This window comes from Zingiber officinale, chromosome 1A (assembly GCF_018446385.1).
Source record: "Zingiber officinale cultivar Zhangliang chromosome 1A, Zo_v1.1, whole genome shotgun sequence".
NCBI lineage: Eukaryota > Viridiplantae > Streptophyta > Magnoliopsida > Zingiberales > Zingiberaceae > Zingiber > Zingiber officinale.
This window is the reverse complement of record NC_055987.1, coordinates 28,474,950-28,489,833: the sequence shown is the minus strand read 5'-3', so window position 1 is coordinate 28,489,833 and position 14,884 is coordinate 28,474,950. Positions and strand designations below refer to the sequence as shown.

At 38.7% G+C, this 14,884-nt stretch overlaps 1 long non-coding RNA gene across 1 annotated transcript; it reads left to right on the top strand.

Moving 5' to 3' along the window:
• The first annotated feature begins 982 nt into the window (after positions 1 to 982).
• LOC122001681 lies at positions 983 to 3,411 on the top strand. The gene is made up of 3 exons (XR_006117429.1): positions 983 to 1,198; positions 1,633 to 1,854; positions 2,635 to 3,411. It is a non-coding gene; the product is annotated as an uncharacterized LOC122001681 (long non-coding RNA).
• Positions 3,412 to 14,884: the final 11,473 nt, after the last annotated feature.

The window sequence follows — 14,884 nt, the reverse complement described above, 5'->3', positions numbered from 1 at the left end:
TGGTTGGTGGTTTCTCATCTCGGTAGATCGTTGCCCACACAACGTCCGAGGTTAGAAGAGGAATACGGTAGAAGATCAAGAGGTTTTTCTACAAGGTATAACTAGTAATTTTTATTTCCGCATCATGCTAGTTATTTATGGAAATAATACCAAATACAAGAGGCTTACATTCTAGAATTTCGAATATGTTTTTTCGATGCTGTGTTCTTTTATTTTTTCTTTTCCTTGTGATTTGATTGTTCTCTTTGGTTAACCTAAAGTTATTTTAGGAAATTAAATATTAGCTTTCTATAAAAGATTTTGTCTAGTCAGTGGTGGTTGCTCCCATATCCAAGAAGGCCATGTGCCTCGCCACGTCAGTACTGGGAATCAATTATGGAAATTAATATTTAATGGAATTAATAACTTAAGGAGACTTGGGTCGAACGTGTAAAGTTCCGCAGGAGATCCAAGTTAAAACCTAAAAGAACAAATAGATTAAGTTTTGGATCAAACATGTTAAGTTCCGCAGGCGATCCAAAATTTAATTTAAAAGAACACATGGTAGCTAGGAAAAGGTTCAGACCTTTGTACAAAATTTTTGTACAGTGGAACCTATAGGTTTTCCGAGTAGCAACCAACAGCTCTGATACCATCTGTAATGTCCCGGCCCGGACGGGCCCCACCCTGACCGAACCGGGAACGCCATCAGAATTACCCATCGGGTTGACGACTAGCCCTACAGAAAGGAAGATGTACCTTGATGATATAGATAGTACCATCTAACCTTTTAAGCCATATTTAATCAGAGTCTCAGAACCGGAGTATTACAACGACACTTCAGCTGAAACTTTAACCAAGTAGCATACACCCAAAAGCCTCATTGGTACGATCTCAAAGCCTTCATCGTCTCCAAATCCAAAGCCTAATCTTCACAGTGCGATCTCAAAGCCTTCATCATCTCCATTTCATCTTCACGGATCTCTTTTTAGGAAGTATATCTCGTTCTCCCTCTAGGAAACAGATCTAGGGCAAAAAAAATGACATGTCAAAGGGAGGGGTTTGGACTTCTGCGCATGGCATGAGGGCCAAAGTCATCCTCCTAACCTTGCATTAGAATCTATACTTCTGCGGGTAGCTTCTTTTAAATTAATTCCCGTTGTCATTCGTTTGTGCTTTTTCGTGCAGTTTGTGATTTGACAGAAGAGAGAGCTATCTGGTGAGTTTTTTTTTGTCCTCTCCGATTTACTTTGTTTGACAAAAGTTCTGGTTTTATCTGCAATTTATAATTTATGCGATCGATGTGCAAAAGTTGGTTTTTAATGTAAGTTTGGATAGAACCATGAATTTCTTGTGCCTAAATGGCCGAATTCCTCTAATCTTTCTAATTGTTTTTGTTTTTACCTTGTGAGAATGCTAGTGCATTTTTATTTTTCATGCTTTAATTTAAATTGTTGGTTTTATGTTCTTTCTCTAACCGAATAAGCAATTTTTAAGATCAAAAGTTACCCTCATCTTTTGTTAAAGGAAAAAAATTTGAAGCCTCACTATTTCTTTATTATCCGAATATGAAGTAGCAGCTTGAGTCTTAATCCTTTTATCCTTTCTTCTCTTCCTCCTTTGCGTCAAAGAAGTTAATCGTCTACTTGATAGTTTCATTGTTTAGGAGATAGTAGTCACTCGATTTGATTCTATCTTTGCTTGGAGGCTGGAGCAGAGATAGCAAACATTATCTAAAAAGGATCACGGGTTCATTTTTTCTCTCTCGCCGATGAGATGTTGACTAAAATCATGGAACAGAATGGCCAATATCCATTTCTTCAGAATTTTGAGGATTCTTCCTTCTTCTCTAAGGAGATAGTCTTTTTGATAGAGGTAATTACCTAGTTTTACAAGAAAAAAAAGTCCATGTGCCTCTTATTTCCTAAGTACATCACCCTTAAGTTGATTGGCTTAGACATATGGTACTTTCTTTTTTTTCCCTATTTTTTTTTATTTTAGTTTTCTTCCTTTAGAAGTATTAATATTATTTTTATTAGAAGACATATCATTTATTCATGTTTTTTTTTGATATATCACTTATTGTAGACGTAAGTTGGATTGAAGAAGTGGTCGAGAGATTGATCTTCACAATGAGCAGTGCAACTTTTCCTTTTTTGTTTCTATTGACTATTAGTTATGATTGCATTTGAATATTGAACTCTATCTGTAACCCTATGCCAATAAGTCTCATATTCTACTTTGCTGGCTTCATTGGTATATTATGGAAAATTATTAAGAGAGATTGCTAAAGAAAGTCTGAAATATTAAGGAACTCCTTTAGACGACAAAGGAGTAGATGAGTGGTATATCAAATTCATGGAAAGGTGATAATCATTATTCAACTCTCCAATTTGATCTTTCTAGTCTATCAACTTTTGCAATGGAGGAACCCATAAATCAGAGTGGATCCCTTTATGAAAGACTTTTCTCAAGTTCTTTAGCTAATATATTTGTAAAAAGATGTATGTTCTTCCTTTTGATCTATTGTGGCATTAATGTGCTATTATTTCTTGACAATGTTCAGCATGAATGTTTCCTTTTACATAGGTTCATTTCATGTCTTAATATATTTCTAAAAGTAATCTTGACCATCTTCTCTGTCATTTTGATCAGGCAGTGCAATTGTCATCAAACAATGCCACTTTCTATCAATCTGGACATGAATATAACTTAAGATGAAGATGAGCCTTTTGAAATAATGGAAGAACTTGAAGCTCAAACATTAGGAAACCTTCTTCCTAATGATGATGATTTACTATCTAGTGTTATTGATGATATTGGATTTGTTGGCCAAATCAATGATAGAGGTGATATTGATGATGACATATTCTACAATGGCGGAGGCATGGAACTAGAAGTCGATAATAATAGTGATGCCAATAAAGCTTTTGCACTTGTTGTAGAAGCAGCTAAGTTGACCAAATGACCTATTTTATGGTGCACATCCTTTAAGAACTCTTTTTGTTCGAAACATTAATAGAAATACTGAAGATGCTGAGTTATGAGCTCTTTTTGAGATATTTATTCTTGTAATTATGTTGTTTTAAACTTTTTGTCACTGACATTATTGAAGCACTCAACTGTTGCTTATGTTGCGTCATTGATACCTTATATTGTTAGATAGTAGCCATTTGAAGGGTTGAATATGAGATATCACATAGTTGGCTATTCTTGATAGGATATTCTAAAAATTTATAGCAATATGGCGAGATACGGACAATTTATACTGCTTGTAAACATCGAGGTTTTGTTATGATTTCTTACTATGATATAAGAGCAGCTTGAAATGTGATGAAATCACTTCAAAGTAAGCCATTGAGGTGGAGGAAGCTTGATCTTCACTTTTCAATTCCAAAGGTAAACTACATTACATGTACATAATTATTTTAGTGGCAAAGGTATTGATCAAAAGTTAGAATGTATAATATTCTTCTAAATTAATTCTACATGCCTTCGTGTATAGTTTTCAGTAAATGAAATTGTATCTAGGGTAATGTAAATTGGATTTGGTTAGACCTAAAATGTGACTTATCCTACCTTACTGTTCATCCATTGTGGACAATATATCTAAACTTCTACCTTGTTATTTTTTAATTAATGTCTATTTATCAAGACAATCCATCATACAAAGATATAAATCAGGGGACATTTGTTGTATTAAACCAGGGGACACTGTTTCCATTGATGACCTCCATCACATATTTAGTGCTTATGGTGAAATCAGAGAGGTGATAAGTGATAAGTATTCTGATTTCCGCTTCTATTTTTTGGGCTTATTGATGACCTCCATCACTATCTTCAGGACCATCATTACTACTAGCTTTTTAAGGTGAATTTGGCCCAAAAATGTTAATTTGTTAGATTTGCTGATCTACTCACTTCCTGAAATTTCTGGTTTACATTTCCTTCTAGAGAATCTTTGCATTTTCATTCTTTACAACAAGAATTCAATGTGCACTCTTTTATAATGTGCTTGTTTATTCCTTTATGCAATCAGCAAAACGGTTACCACAAGCCCAACTAGCTGGAGTGGTTCTTACAAATACATCAACTAAAAGATCACAAGCTTCATCGTGCTATTCTTAGATAACTTTTAGAAATGATTTTTCGATGCATTTCTCTTTTGATGTTTAACAATATTCTTAATTAAATGGACCTCCCCTTGGAAAGATCGGTCTCGGGGATTATAGATGCTCAGTGTGCATGGTAAAATTTCTTACACTATCAGAAAGTGCATAATCAAATTTATATTTGTGAGCCCATCCTCATTCTTCTTGATATATAGATTCGTTTGTGTTGGTTTTCTTTCATTTTTATTCCTCGAAATTTTGTAGACTATGGTTTTAACGGTATCAATGCACTATGGTGAGTATGCAAAGAAAGTGGAGAAGCACATAGCAAATATGTTAGGTGAGCACAAATGTTTACTCCTGCTCCACTTTAATATGATATATTTTTCTCTAAAATTTATTCTTTTTACCATCAATGCATCAAACAATACCATTGAGTTTTTTTGTGAATAAATTCATGCAAATAATATTGTATGTATTTTTAGGTGGATTGAAGATTTTTTTAGTTGGTCTTATTTTTAATCTCCATGTAGGGGTGAGGTCATTGGGACTTGGAGAAGCAGAAGCTGGTGGTGGTGGTTGGAGACAACATCACTCCATTTGATGTCCTCAATGGTGTATCAAAGGTTAGGTTTGCAAAATTGTGGCTAGACCCTTAGTTAATTGATTACTTAGCAAGGGTGATGCAAACAAAACCAAATGCAAACTTATTCTCTCTGGTATGTTTTCTAGTAACTAAAAAAATCTTAGCATCAATCTATTTGAAATGTAAGCAAATTTATTTAAGCACTTCTTGATGAGGTTTTGAAGTCATTGTGTCAGTTTGTGTCGGAAAAGGCAAAACTTCCAACTAGCCATCCTTTGGAGAACTCTAAAATTGAGAAAGTTCTATTGCAAAATTCAATAAGGGCCGAATCTACTAGACTTGAGAAACAACAAGTATTGTATCTGTGTTTTGCTACAAGTTTGTATATATATTTGTAAGACTTGATCATTTAAAATGGGATTATATATGTTGGTACACAATAGTTTATTGTTCTCCGATGTGTATTGAGAAACGACAATGATGAAATAGTTAAAATGATAATATTTCAATACAAATGACAACGGTTAAAAACCGTTGTCTAATATCCAAAAAAATCATGATAAATCAATGTGTTGAGAAAGATAGGGTGTTCAAAGACAATGATTACAATCCATTGTTAATGATTAAAAAATACCAATGTAAATTGACGCGTTGTGAAAGATACGAATGCTTAAAGACAACAGTTTAAAATAGTTATCTTTTTTACTTTAAATACAATGGTTATAAATAATTGTTGTCATCTTATAACAACAATCATTGTCTCTTTACCACATCCATAATGGTTCAGCTTGAAATACAACGGTGAAAAACCGTTGTGTTTCAGGTGAAGAGACAATGATTTTTAACCGTTGTCTTTGAGCGCTCCTATCTTTCTTAATGTGTTGATTTATAACAGTTTTTTGGAGTCTTTCATAATGATTTTTCACTGTTATCTTTAAGATGATTTGTTGTAGTGGCTGCCCAATGAACTATATCTTGAATTGTTTAGCCGTTGGTGTAAACCAAGATAATCATATCCACACAATAGCCCCTAGGCTTTTACCAGTTCTCTATCATGTCCGTTTTGGCCATGGACAAAGCTTAGGATTCATAAGTATTTCATTGAAGCGGTCCATCTTCACACTTATATAGGTGATCTCCTATTAAGAGTATTCTGCAATACCCTATTATACTTGATTCTATCAGAAAGTCGATGAGATGGATGATGGGGATGTGGCGCTCCCGCTAACCTCCTGTGGACTTCACTCCGACCTGCAACACAGCTAACATCAGTGCCGAGCTAGGGAACGGATCCTCGACGATGACCCTTTGACGCTCAAGTCAGTCTTCGGCGAAGAAGAAGAAGCAAAGATGCAAAGAAGTGGAGCAATAAGAACTGTAGCGCAACAGTGAAATATCGCATGCCTTCACCGATGCTTGGACCCTCTTTATATAGAGCTTCGGTAGTGCATACATGCTTCCCAAGGTAGGCACGGTTCTCAAAGCTTTTCTTGAAAAGATGTGTTAGTAAAGTGTCCCTAACACAGTACCTTAACGGGCTGAGCATATCTCTGAAGTGACAGTGGAAGCTTTCGTCGTACGATCCTCTGTCTGACCATGCCGCCTGTCAGCGACACTAGCTCCCAAAAGGATATCAGAAGATAGCCTGTTGTGTCTGTTGCTTGGCCGAGCAGAATAGCCGCTCGGCCGAAATTCTACTATCCATGTGCTGTCTGCTGTTGGGCCGAGCGGCATAGCCGCTCGGCCGGAAGTCCACTGTCAAGTGTTGTCGGTTGCCGGGCCGAGCGGGAAAGCCGCTCGACCGTAAGTCCTCTGTCCCCGTGCTTGACTGATGTCGATTCTGTTGTTAGGCCGAGCGGGGTAGCCGCTCGACCGAAGTTGAACTCTATCAATACCAGGCCTCGCTAGTTGACCGAGCGGGATAGCCTTTCGGCTCGGCTTCTGTGCGTCGTTCTCTCTTGAGCATCGGTTGTTTTGAATGCTCCCCATGTCGAAGTCGACGACAGGTCAGGGCCTTCTCCCCGGTCGGGACATGTTTTGCCCGACCGGTCGATTCCCTTTGTCCGTTGACTGTCTTGACTTTGACCTCCTTTGACCTCTACCGTGGTAGCAGGGTAGGGCCTCTCATCATCACCGCATCACAAGCCTCCCCCTCAAGTCTAGTCGAAGGAGGCTGTAAGTCTGACTTACAGGATAATTGTGTAAGGCAAGTAGATTTCCTCCCAATCGACCTTCGACACTGTGTTGTCTCCGATCGAGATAAGACCATCCCTAGCCGATCGACCTATTGGTGTTTGTTGTTCAGGCATAGGTATGCTCCCTCGATCCGATCAACGCGAAGAAGGTTTGCACTTGTAAAAAATTCACCTTGGGTTATCTCGAGCGAGCGTGAGCTAGGCTGATGTCACCCAAATTTCTTGAAAATTGTGCAAACCCCCGCTCATTAAGACTGAGCATGTTCCCAAGCCTTCATTAATTTCCGACCTATGGCGAGGCACCATGTGTCACGCTCGAGGCTGTCGTACGCCAAACGTGATAGGTGTGATGTGACATTTGGTGGTTCAAATTCGACGATGAGATCTTGGCTTGGGTTTCCGCGACCTAGATTGGACGGATCTAGTCGACCGAGCCTGAAGCTTATAAGCCCACCGCGTCGCTTCCTTCGCATTCTTCCTCAAGCGCTTCCGACGACCATCTCTCTATACTCCTGTGCGATCCATATTCTCCGGCGATCCTCCACGCTTCTCCTCCAGCGATCTCTCCCCAGTAAGCTTTCTGCCCATCGTATCCCATCTTGAAGCTTTTCGACCTTCTTGTATTCCGGCAATACTCTAGTAGCTTTTCTTCCTTTTCGATCGCATTTCTTCCCCTCAACCTCCTTTTCTTTTTTTTTCTTTCGCGATGGCAAGTTCTTCTCAAGCGTTTGCCTCTGTCCCTGTACCCTGGTACACATCCATGGAGTTCATGTTTGATGGAGGCGACGCTAAGAGCTTGAGAGACATTTTTGAAATTCCTTCTGATCATCAGATCATTTTGCCTTCTCCCTCCGATCGGCCCAATTCCCCGTCGACCGGCTGTATCTGTTTCTTCCGGGATCAGTTTATTGCTGGTCTACGATTTCCGCTCCTTCCCTTCATTCGCGCAGTTTGTAAATATTTTCGCATTTCCCTTACTCAACTTGTGTCAAACTTCTTCTGACTGCTGTGCGACATCGTTGTTTTATTTCGTCTGCACTACATTCCTCTTATCCCCCAGATCTTTCACTACTTTTATTACCTTAAATTTTTCGATCCGGGGACTTTCCTCTTCTAAACTCGAGTTGGTTTAGTATTCTTCGACAAGATGTCAACCTCAACAAGCACTGGAAAGAATACTTTTTCTTCATGCGCCTTCTCGAGCGGCCAAACTTCCCGATCCACTGGCAGCTCAAAGTGTGTTATGCAACCACAAGTGCATGGTTTCATCATCAGTAATAAAAAGATATCGTATCCATAGGGACTATTGATTAAGCACTAGTTAACTTCGCACGGTGAATTATCTAGACAAACGTAAGATTGGTGAGAAAAGAGAGTAAGAGAAAGAGAAGAGGGAAGAGAGAGAGAATGGATCTTGAGAGGGGTTGAGCTAAGAGGATGGAGGATGATAGATTCTAGGATTTCGGTTTCCTTATGATGCTAGTTGATGTTACATAGATTGCTTAGTTCCTACCCTCTATGCTCATGCTCTTGTAGGAAATTAGATTTATTACCGACTCTCCCCTGCAGTGGATAAGCTGGCATGATCTCCTACTCCATGTCCTATGCTACTAAATGGAAGTGATTTCTATGAAGTCCGTTAGCGAGGCAGCCCTGTCATGACGCCCCTCGGTCATACAACATAGAAACACACTAACACACAATAACATAGAAATAGAAATAGTGATTATGTCCGATCCCCTACTTCCTTGTGGAGATTTGCTTCTCCCTTCAAGGTGATAACCTAGACGTCCGTTAGCGGGGCAGCCCTGTCACGACGCCCCTCGGTCATACGATCTAGGGTATCCCCTCTACGAGATTAACAATTCTACACAATCATTTAATAAAATATGCAAAAGATAAATATACAAGCTCCACACACATCCTTCATCAAACATAAACAAGGTATTAACAAGTCATTGAATAGAAACATGACAAATCTATATAGTTTTACATCTCCATCACATCACAAATACTTCTTACATCCTAGATCTGGATATCTACTCCATTGCAAAGGAAGAACACCCCCAAAACATAAAGTAAATCATACTTACAACCCTAGATGTGAGAAGAAGGGGAAGAAGAGATGCTTGCTGATATTTCCGATGTCTTGGGGATGCCTCCTTGCTTCGGAGATGGATGAATCGTTAAGGGATGGAGGTGAATGAAACTCTAGGGTTTTCCCCTTAGGGGAGAACCCTTCCCCAAGCAATGGGGAAGAGCCTTAAGCCAAAGATGAGCCAAAGATTCACGAAAAGGGGAGAACAACCCCTTTTATAGAGCAGGGCATGACCACCACACGACCGTGTGGATCTCACACGGCCTGGAGGTGTCTGCTCTCGGCCAGGGTCACACGACCGGGTGGCCTTCACACGGTCGTGCTATGCTCCCTCTCTGGATGGCTTACACGACCATGTGACACACATGGCCTGGCAATGCTTGGCCTCTGGAAATATTGCACGACTGTGTAGATCTACACGGTTGTGTGCTGGATACACTGCTGAGGTGACATGACCGGTCTACACCACACGACCATGTCATGCTCCCTCCCTGGTAAGGCTACACGGCCGGTCTGCACCACACGACCATATTTTGCTTCTTCTTTGGAAAGTTGGTACGACCGTGCCATTTGGCATGGCCGTGTGATGCCTGGCCACAAGATATTGACACGATCGTGTGGCTCACACAACCGTGGCTTGATTTACCTCTGGTGGGGGAACATGGCCATGTGGGTCACACGACCTTATCTTGATCTCTTCCAAAGTTATTGTGTGCGTTTTTGCTCCCTTTTCACTCCAAATAGCATCCTGTCAATAAAAACAAGCAAAGAGCAGATCTCCGAACAAAATATAATGGAAGTATGACATTATAAAGAGATAGGGTGCAATAAACATAGATTATGCTAATGAAATACAAGTAGATGTGCATCCAAACATGCATAAAAGTGTATATAATCTATGTACATCACACCTCCAGACTTAAATCTTTGTTTGTCCTTAAGCAAAATCTGTATCTAAACTCATGTGGTTAAATAGCGCATCATAATCTCTAGCAAGTCAATCTATTCCTATCAAATAATTTCATTGGTGAGGAATATACAAAAGTAGTTTGAGTATGACCGAAGTAGTAGTCCTCCGTGGTCAGTGCAATGGTGACCTATGTTTATCATGTTTCAATCCCTAAGCCTAGTCAAGTCATCATAGAACCATATTCCTTATGCTTCTGGTGATAGGCACTTACCTGCCACACGCTTGGTTCGTCTTTCTCAATCTACCCAAGGTCTCAATGGCGTGCTCGATATCAAGAGAAACATAGCAGTATTTTCCCAGTAACCTAACTCGGTCTCAAAGGGGTAATTTATTAGTTTCCACCCACGACAACTATTTTTTTTATATCCCTTATTCATTTATTTTTTTTCATCATTTCATTTTTTTAAGTGATTGCAAGATGCAACACTTGTACACAAATGCACATAAATGTAAATGTTGGGATATTTTGATTTTTCCAAATGAGCTTACATGATTCGAGCCTCATCCAGTAACCAAAATGAAGTTTGAGAAATTACCATGGAAACCAAGTACTAATCAAGTTCTATGAATCATGACTATTTTTAGAGTTTTCTATCATCAAAATTAGGCAAAGTGTATAGAGGTCCTAAAACAAGGTCAATACTTAAACTCTTACAGTAAAAACATTGCTTACTTTATGTTATCATAGATAGAAAAAAGATAGATTACTAAACATACTAGCATAATAAGTAACACATAAATCACATAAAAATCTAGAATAAACGTGCTAGTATTTTACAATAAGGAACAAACAATCATGATATGATGAATGATGCAACTAGCAAAAGCAAAATTTATTATACAAGAAGAAATAAGCAAAAACTAAACTAAACCAAATGCATCTAATGCATCCCCCCAGACTTAAACTTTTCATGGTCCCAATGAAACTAAAAACAATGTGGAGGAGATTTAAAATAATAGAAGTTAACCAATGATGCGCCAAATACCCATGTCATTAACTTCTCCACCATGTAGTTGCACTCCTCCTAATCTTTGAGTCCTATAAAAGAAGATTGACAATAAAAATTAAGTAGAGGATACATGTTTATTATAAAGAAAGAAATGAAACTAGATAGAACTAAAAACATAAAAGAAAACAAGGAAAATGAACTTGGGTTACCTCCCAAGAAGCGCTTGTTTAAGGTCATTAGCTTGACCACCTTATTAGATTTATCGAAATCTCACTCTTGGAGGGGTAAGATATTTTAAAACCCTCTTACCAGGGCTCTTATTATAGAGAGAGCTTTCATCAAAGGAGAAATAAAGTGAAGTATCGCTCTCCCCATCTTCGTCTTGAAAATCTTTTCAGGTGGTCGAAGACGGTTTAGATTGAGCTTCCATAATTCGACCTCATGAAAACCTGCACACCTAAAAGAAAAACATACCTCCCATATACATGTTAAATAAGTAAGAACCAAAACCATATCAAGTTTACTTATGTAGTTATAAGTAATGGAATCACATCCAACAAAATCAAGCATAGATACCTCTATGAAATTTTCTAAAAGATCACTAGAAATACTAACCTTGCATTGTTGAGATATACCTGAAAGTTCTAAATATGTGGATGTGACTTCTTCAAAATTAAGTACTGGTGCTGGCTCTGGCTCAGGTGGAAGTGACTCTAAAAGTGATGATTCTTGGGGCTTTACTTCCATTGCATAAGTCCCTACACATTTATCATCAACCGATTCCATTCTTACAAATTCCATAGTATCAATCGGTTGTGTGCCCAAAGAAGGTGATTCTTGGGTCGTTTTCTCCATAGTACATGCCCCTACATTTTTATCCACCACATCATCATCATAAGTAGTGAAGAGTCCACTAACATTAATATCATCAATAGAAAGATCAACAACTTTATTAAAAATTTGTAGTAATGTTCGTAAAGCTAGGATCCCCCGTTGCACCATTAGCTCTTCATAATCTTGTGTTGTGGTCTTCATCTGACTTGGAGCAGGAATATTTGGATTTTGGGGTCCTCCAAGTCAATCGACTCATTTGGTTGTGAATGATGTGGTCTGTCCAATGAAAAATCATCCTGAAACTCTGATGGACTCTGATACACATGGGAAGAATGCTCAACATTTTATATGTAGTTGTAATCAAAATTTTGATGATCCATCCAAAATTGATTGTAATGTTGAGGCGGGTCAGAGATATGCTACTGGAATAATGACTGCTCACTTTGCTCTGGAATTAGCTGGGGTTGAAGGTTCTGAATTTGATGATCACCCCAGTCATAGCTATAAGTATTAGGAACTTACTCATATGTATCTTGATATTGAGGTTGAACCAAATACTGAAGTTCCAGAGTATTAGCAGATTTTTGGAAGAAGTGACAAATAGCAGCTGGATGAGATGTGCTACCACACACTCCACAAAGGAACTCAAATTCATCATCTTCTGAGTCATGATTTTTATAGATGGGAGATCTTGCTCTTGCATTCATGAGTGTGAAAAATTCTCTTAAAGGCTTGCTTGACATGTTAGTGCTCAAGATATCTAAAAAAAATTATAAGAAAAATAAAAAATACAGAATTAAAGACAAGAAAGAAAATGCATAATAAAAACTAGAAAGAAAATGCAAAAATAAAAAGAAAAATGTCTAGAGTAACTCATATGCTAATCAACTAATGTTAATCGAAAACAGTTCCCGGCAATGGCGCTAAAAACTTGTTACGCAACCGCAAGTGCACGGTTTTGTCATCAGTAATAAAAAGATATCGTATCCATAGGGACTGTTGATTAAGTACTAGTTAACTTCGCACGGTGAATTATCTAGACAAACGTAAGATTGGTGAGAAAAGAGAGTAAGAGAAAGAGAATGTTGGATCGAGACGCGCTAGGGGGGGGGTGGGTGAATAGCACTCGTGACTTTCACTTTGCGAATTCGTAAATCGTACGAAAAACTGATAGAGTAATAAGCAGTGGAAAATAAGAACAAGCACACAGACACGAAGAAATTTACTTCGTTCGGAGACTGTGACGACTCCTACTCGAAGGCCCGCGATCCTTGATCGCTTTCCGTGGGAAACAACTATAATATCGTCAATAGTACAAGTATGAAATGAGTACAGAAAATCTAAGCAATACCGACAATGAAATTTATAGAAATCGGAGCGTCGGGTTGTCGATGTCAAGTCGCAGCACTTCTGGGTCATCTTGTTAGCAGCTAGTTGCAAAGGGATCGCTTGAATTTCATTATTTTGAGCTGCTGGTCAAGACCCTCTTATAAAGGGCGTTCAAGGCGCCTCCATCAAGCTCCAAGACGCCCTGAATCCCTAAGTATTATCCCGTAAATGACTCTGCGATGAAGCTTTGACCGCTGTCTTTTATCCATCTCAAGGCGCCTTTATCACTGTCCAAGGCGCCTTAAACCACCTATTCAAGTCACCTTGAGCTTCCTTCAAGGCGCCTCCAACCCTTCTGGACAGCTGGCTTCGTCGCGCACCCGAGGCACCTCCAAGCTCCATGGAGGCGCCTCGGTACTGTTCATCCGAGGCTATTCTTTGCACTTTGGTCCCTGCAAGATACATTAATCCCAAATATACCCTACAACACAAAGTTAGCACATAAAACATAATAATATAAGTGAACGACAATCATTGGAGTGTCCGAGTCTGACTTCGGGTTTCCGACCGGAAACCCTAGGTCGACCCGACGCCTACTGTTCCCTCTACGGGGAACGCGTCCTCACCTACTCCACTCAGGAGATTTACCTATTGCCAGTACGATCCTCCAGATCGACTGGACTTTTGCTCGGTGCTCGATGCTTCCGGACTTTCTGCTGGACTTCCGCTTCCGGCTGGTCCAGTCTTTCACCTAATTCGCGACACCAGGACTTTCTACCTAGGGTTACCCCCCTAGGACTTTTGCCTGTAGCACTCGACCCACCAAGACTTTCTGCATAGGGTTACCACCCCCTATGACCTAGGGTTACCACCCCCTAGGGTTTTCACCTTGCTTAACCACAGCTAGGGCTTTTGCCTAAGTACACTTAAGACTTTCCTGCAAACTCATTCAGACTGTTAGATCACAACACACCTTAACTTTGAATCCTTTGCCATTATCAAAACTCGGGTTCAATCGTCGGATACTTCCCGCACCAACAATCTCACCCTTTTTGATTATGGAAACTCAAATTCAAAGTTAAGTAAAACAAATGCATAAGTATGCTTAAAAGTGTAAGTGAGCAAGCTTAAGTACATAAGTTCAAATACAAGCATAACTTAAGCTAACACTTTAAACTTTGTGAGGCTCCCCCTTAATACAGGGCTTTCTTTTTGAATTAGACTTTCTTTTACTTTTGAATTTCCCTACTCTCCCCCTTTGCCATTTATCAAAAAAACAGTTGAAAGCAAGTTTTAAGTGTTTAGAAAAATAGATTTAGGATTTGAAAGAAGGAAAAAATACTTGTGAAACTAAGTAAAAGGAATGCTTTTCACCTAAGTTATGACTTCGAATGATGACTTTAGCCACTTTTGAAACTTAGTTGTTTTTAGAAAAAAATACTTAACTAAAATTTGAAAAACTTAGCTAGATTTTAAAGAATTTTTGGAGCCAAATTAATTTTGGAAAAAATTTGAAGTCACTTAGCATAAATCTTTTGAAAGCAATAGTTAAATTTTGCAAGTAAAGAAATATGCTTTTTAATACTTTTAGCTAAGTATAGAATGAATCTAAGAGGTAACTTAGAGAACTATTTTAGCAAAAATTTATAAAGGTGGCTAAGTTTGAGAAAGTTTGAAAGTTGCTATATGAGTCACTTAGCTAAGTCTTTTGCAAACATTGAATTTTGAAAATATAGTTTCAGTTTAAAAAGATGCTTAGCTTAAAAACTTAATTTTAAAAAAATAGGAGTAAGAATATATGAAATTTTAGGACGAAGAGGGAGTAACTAAA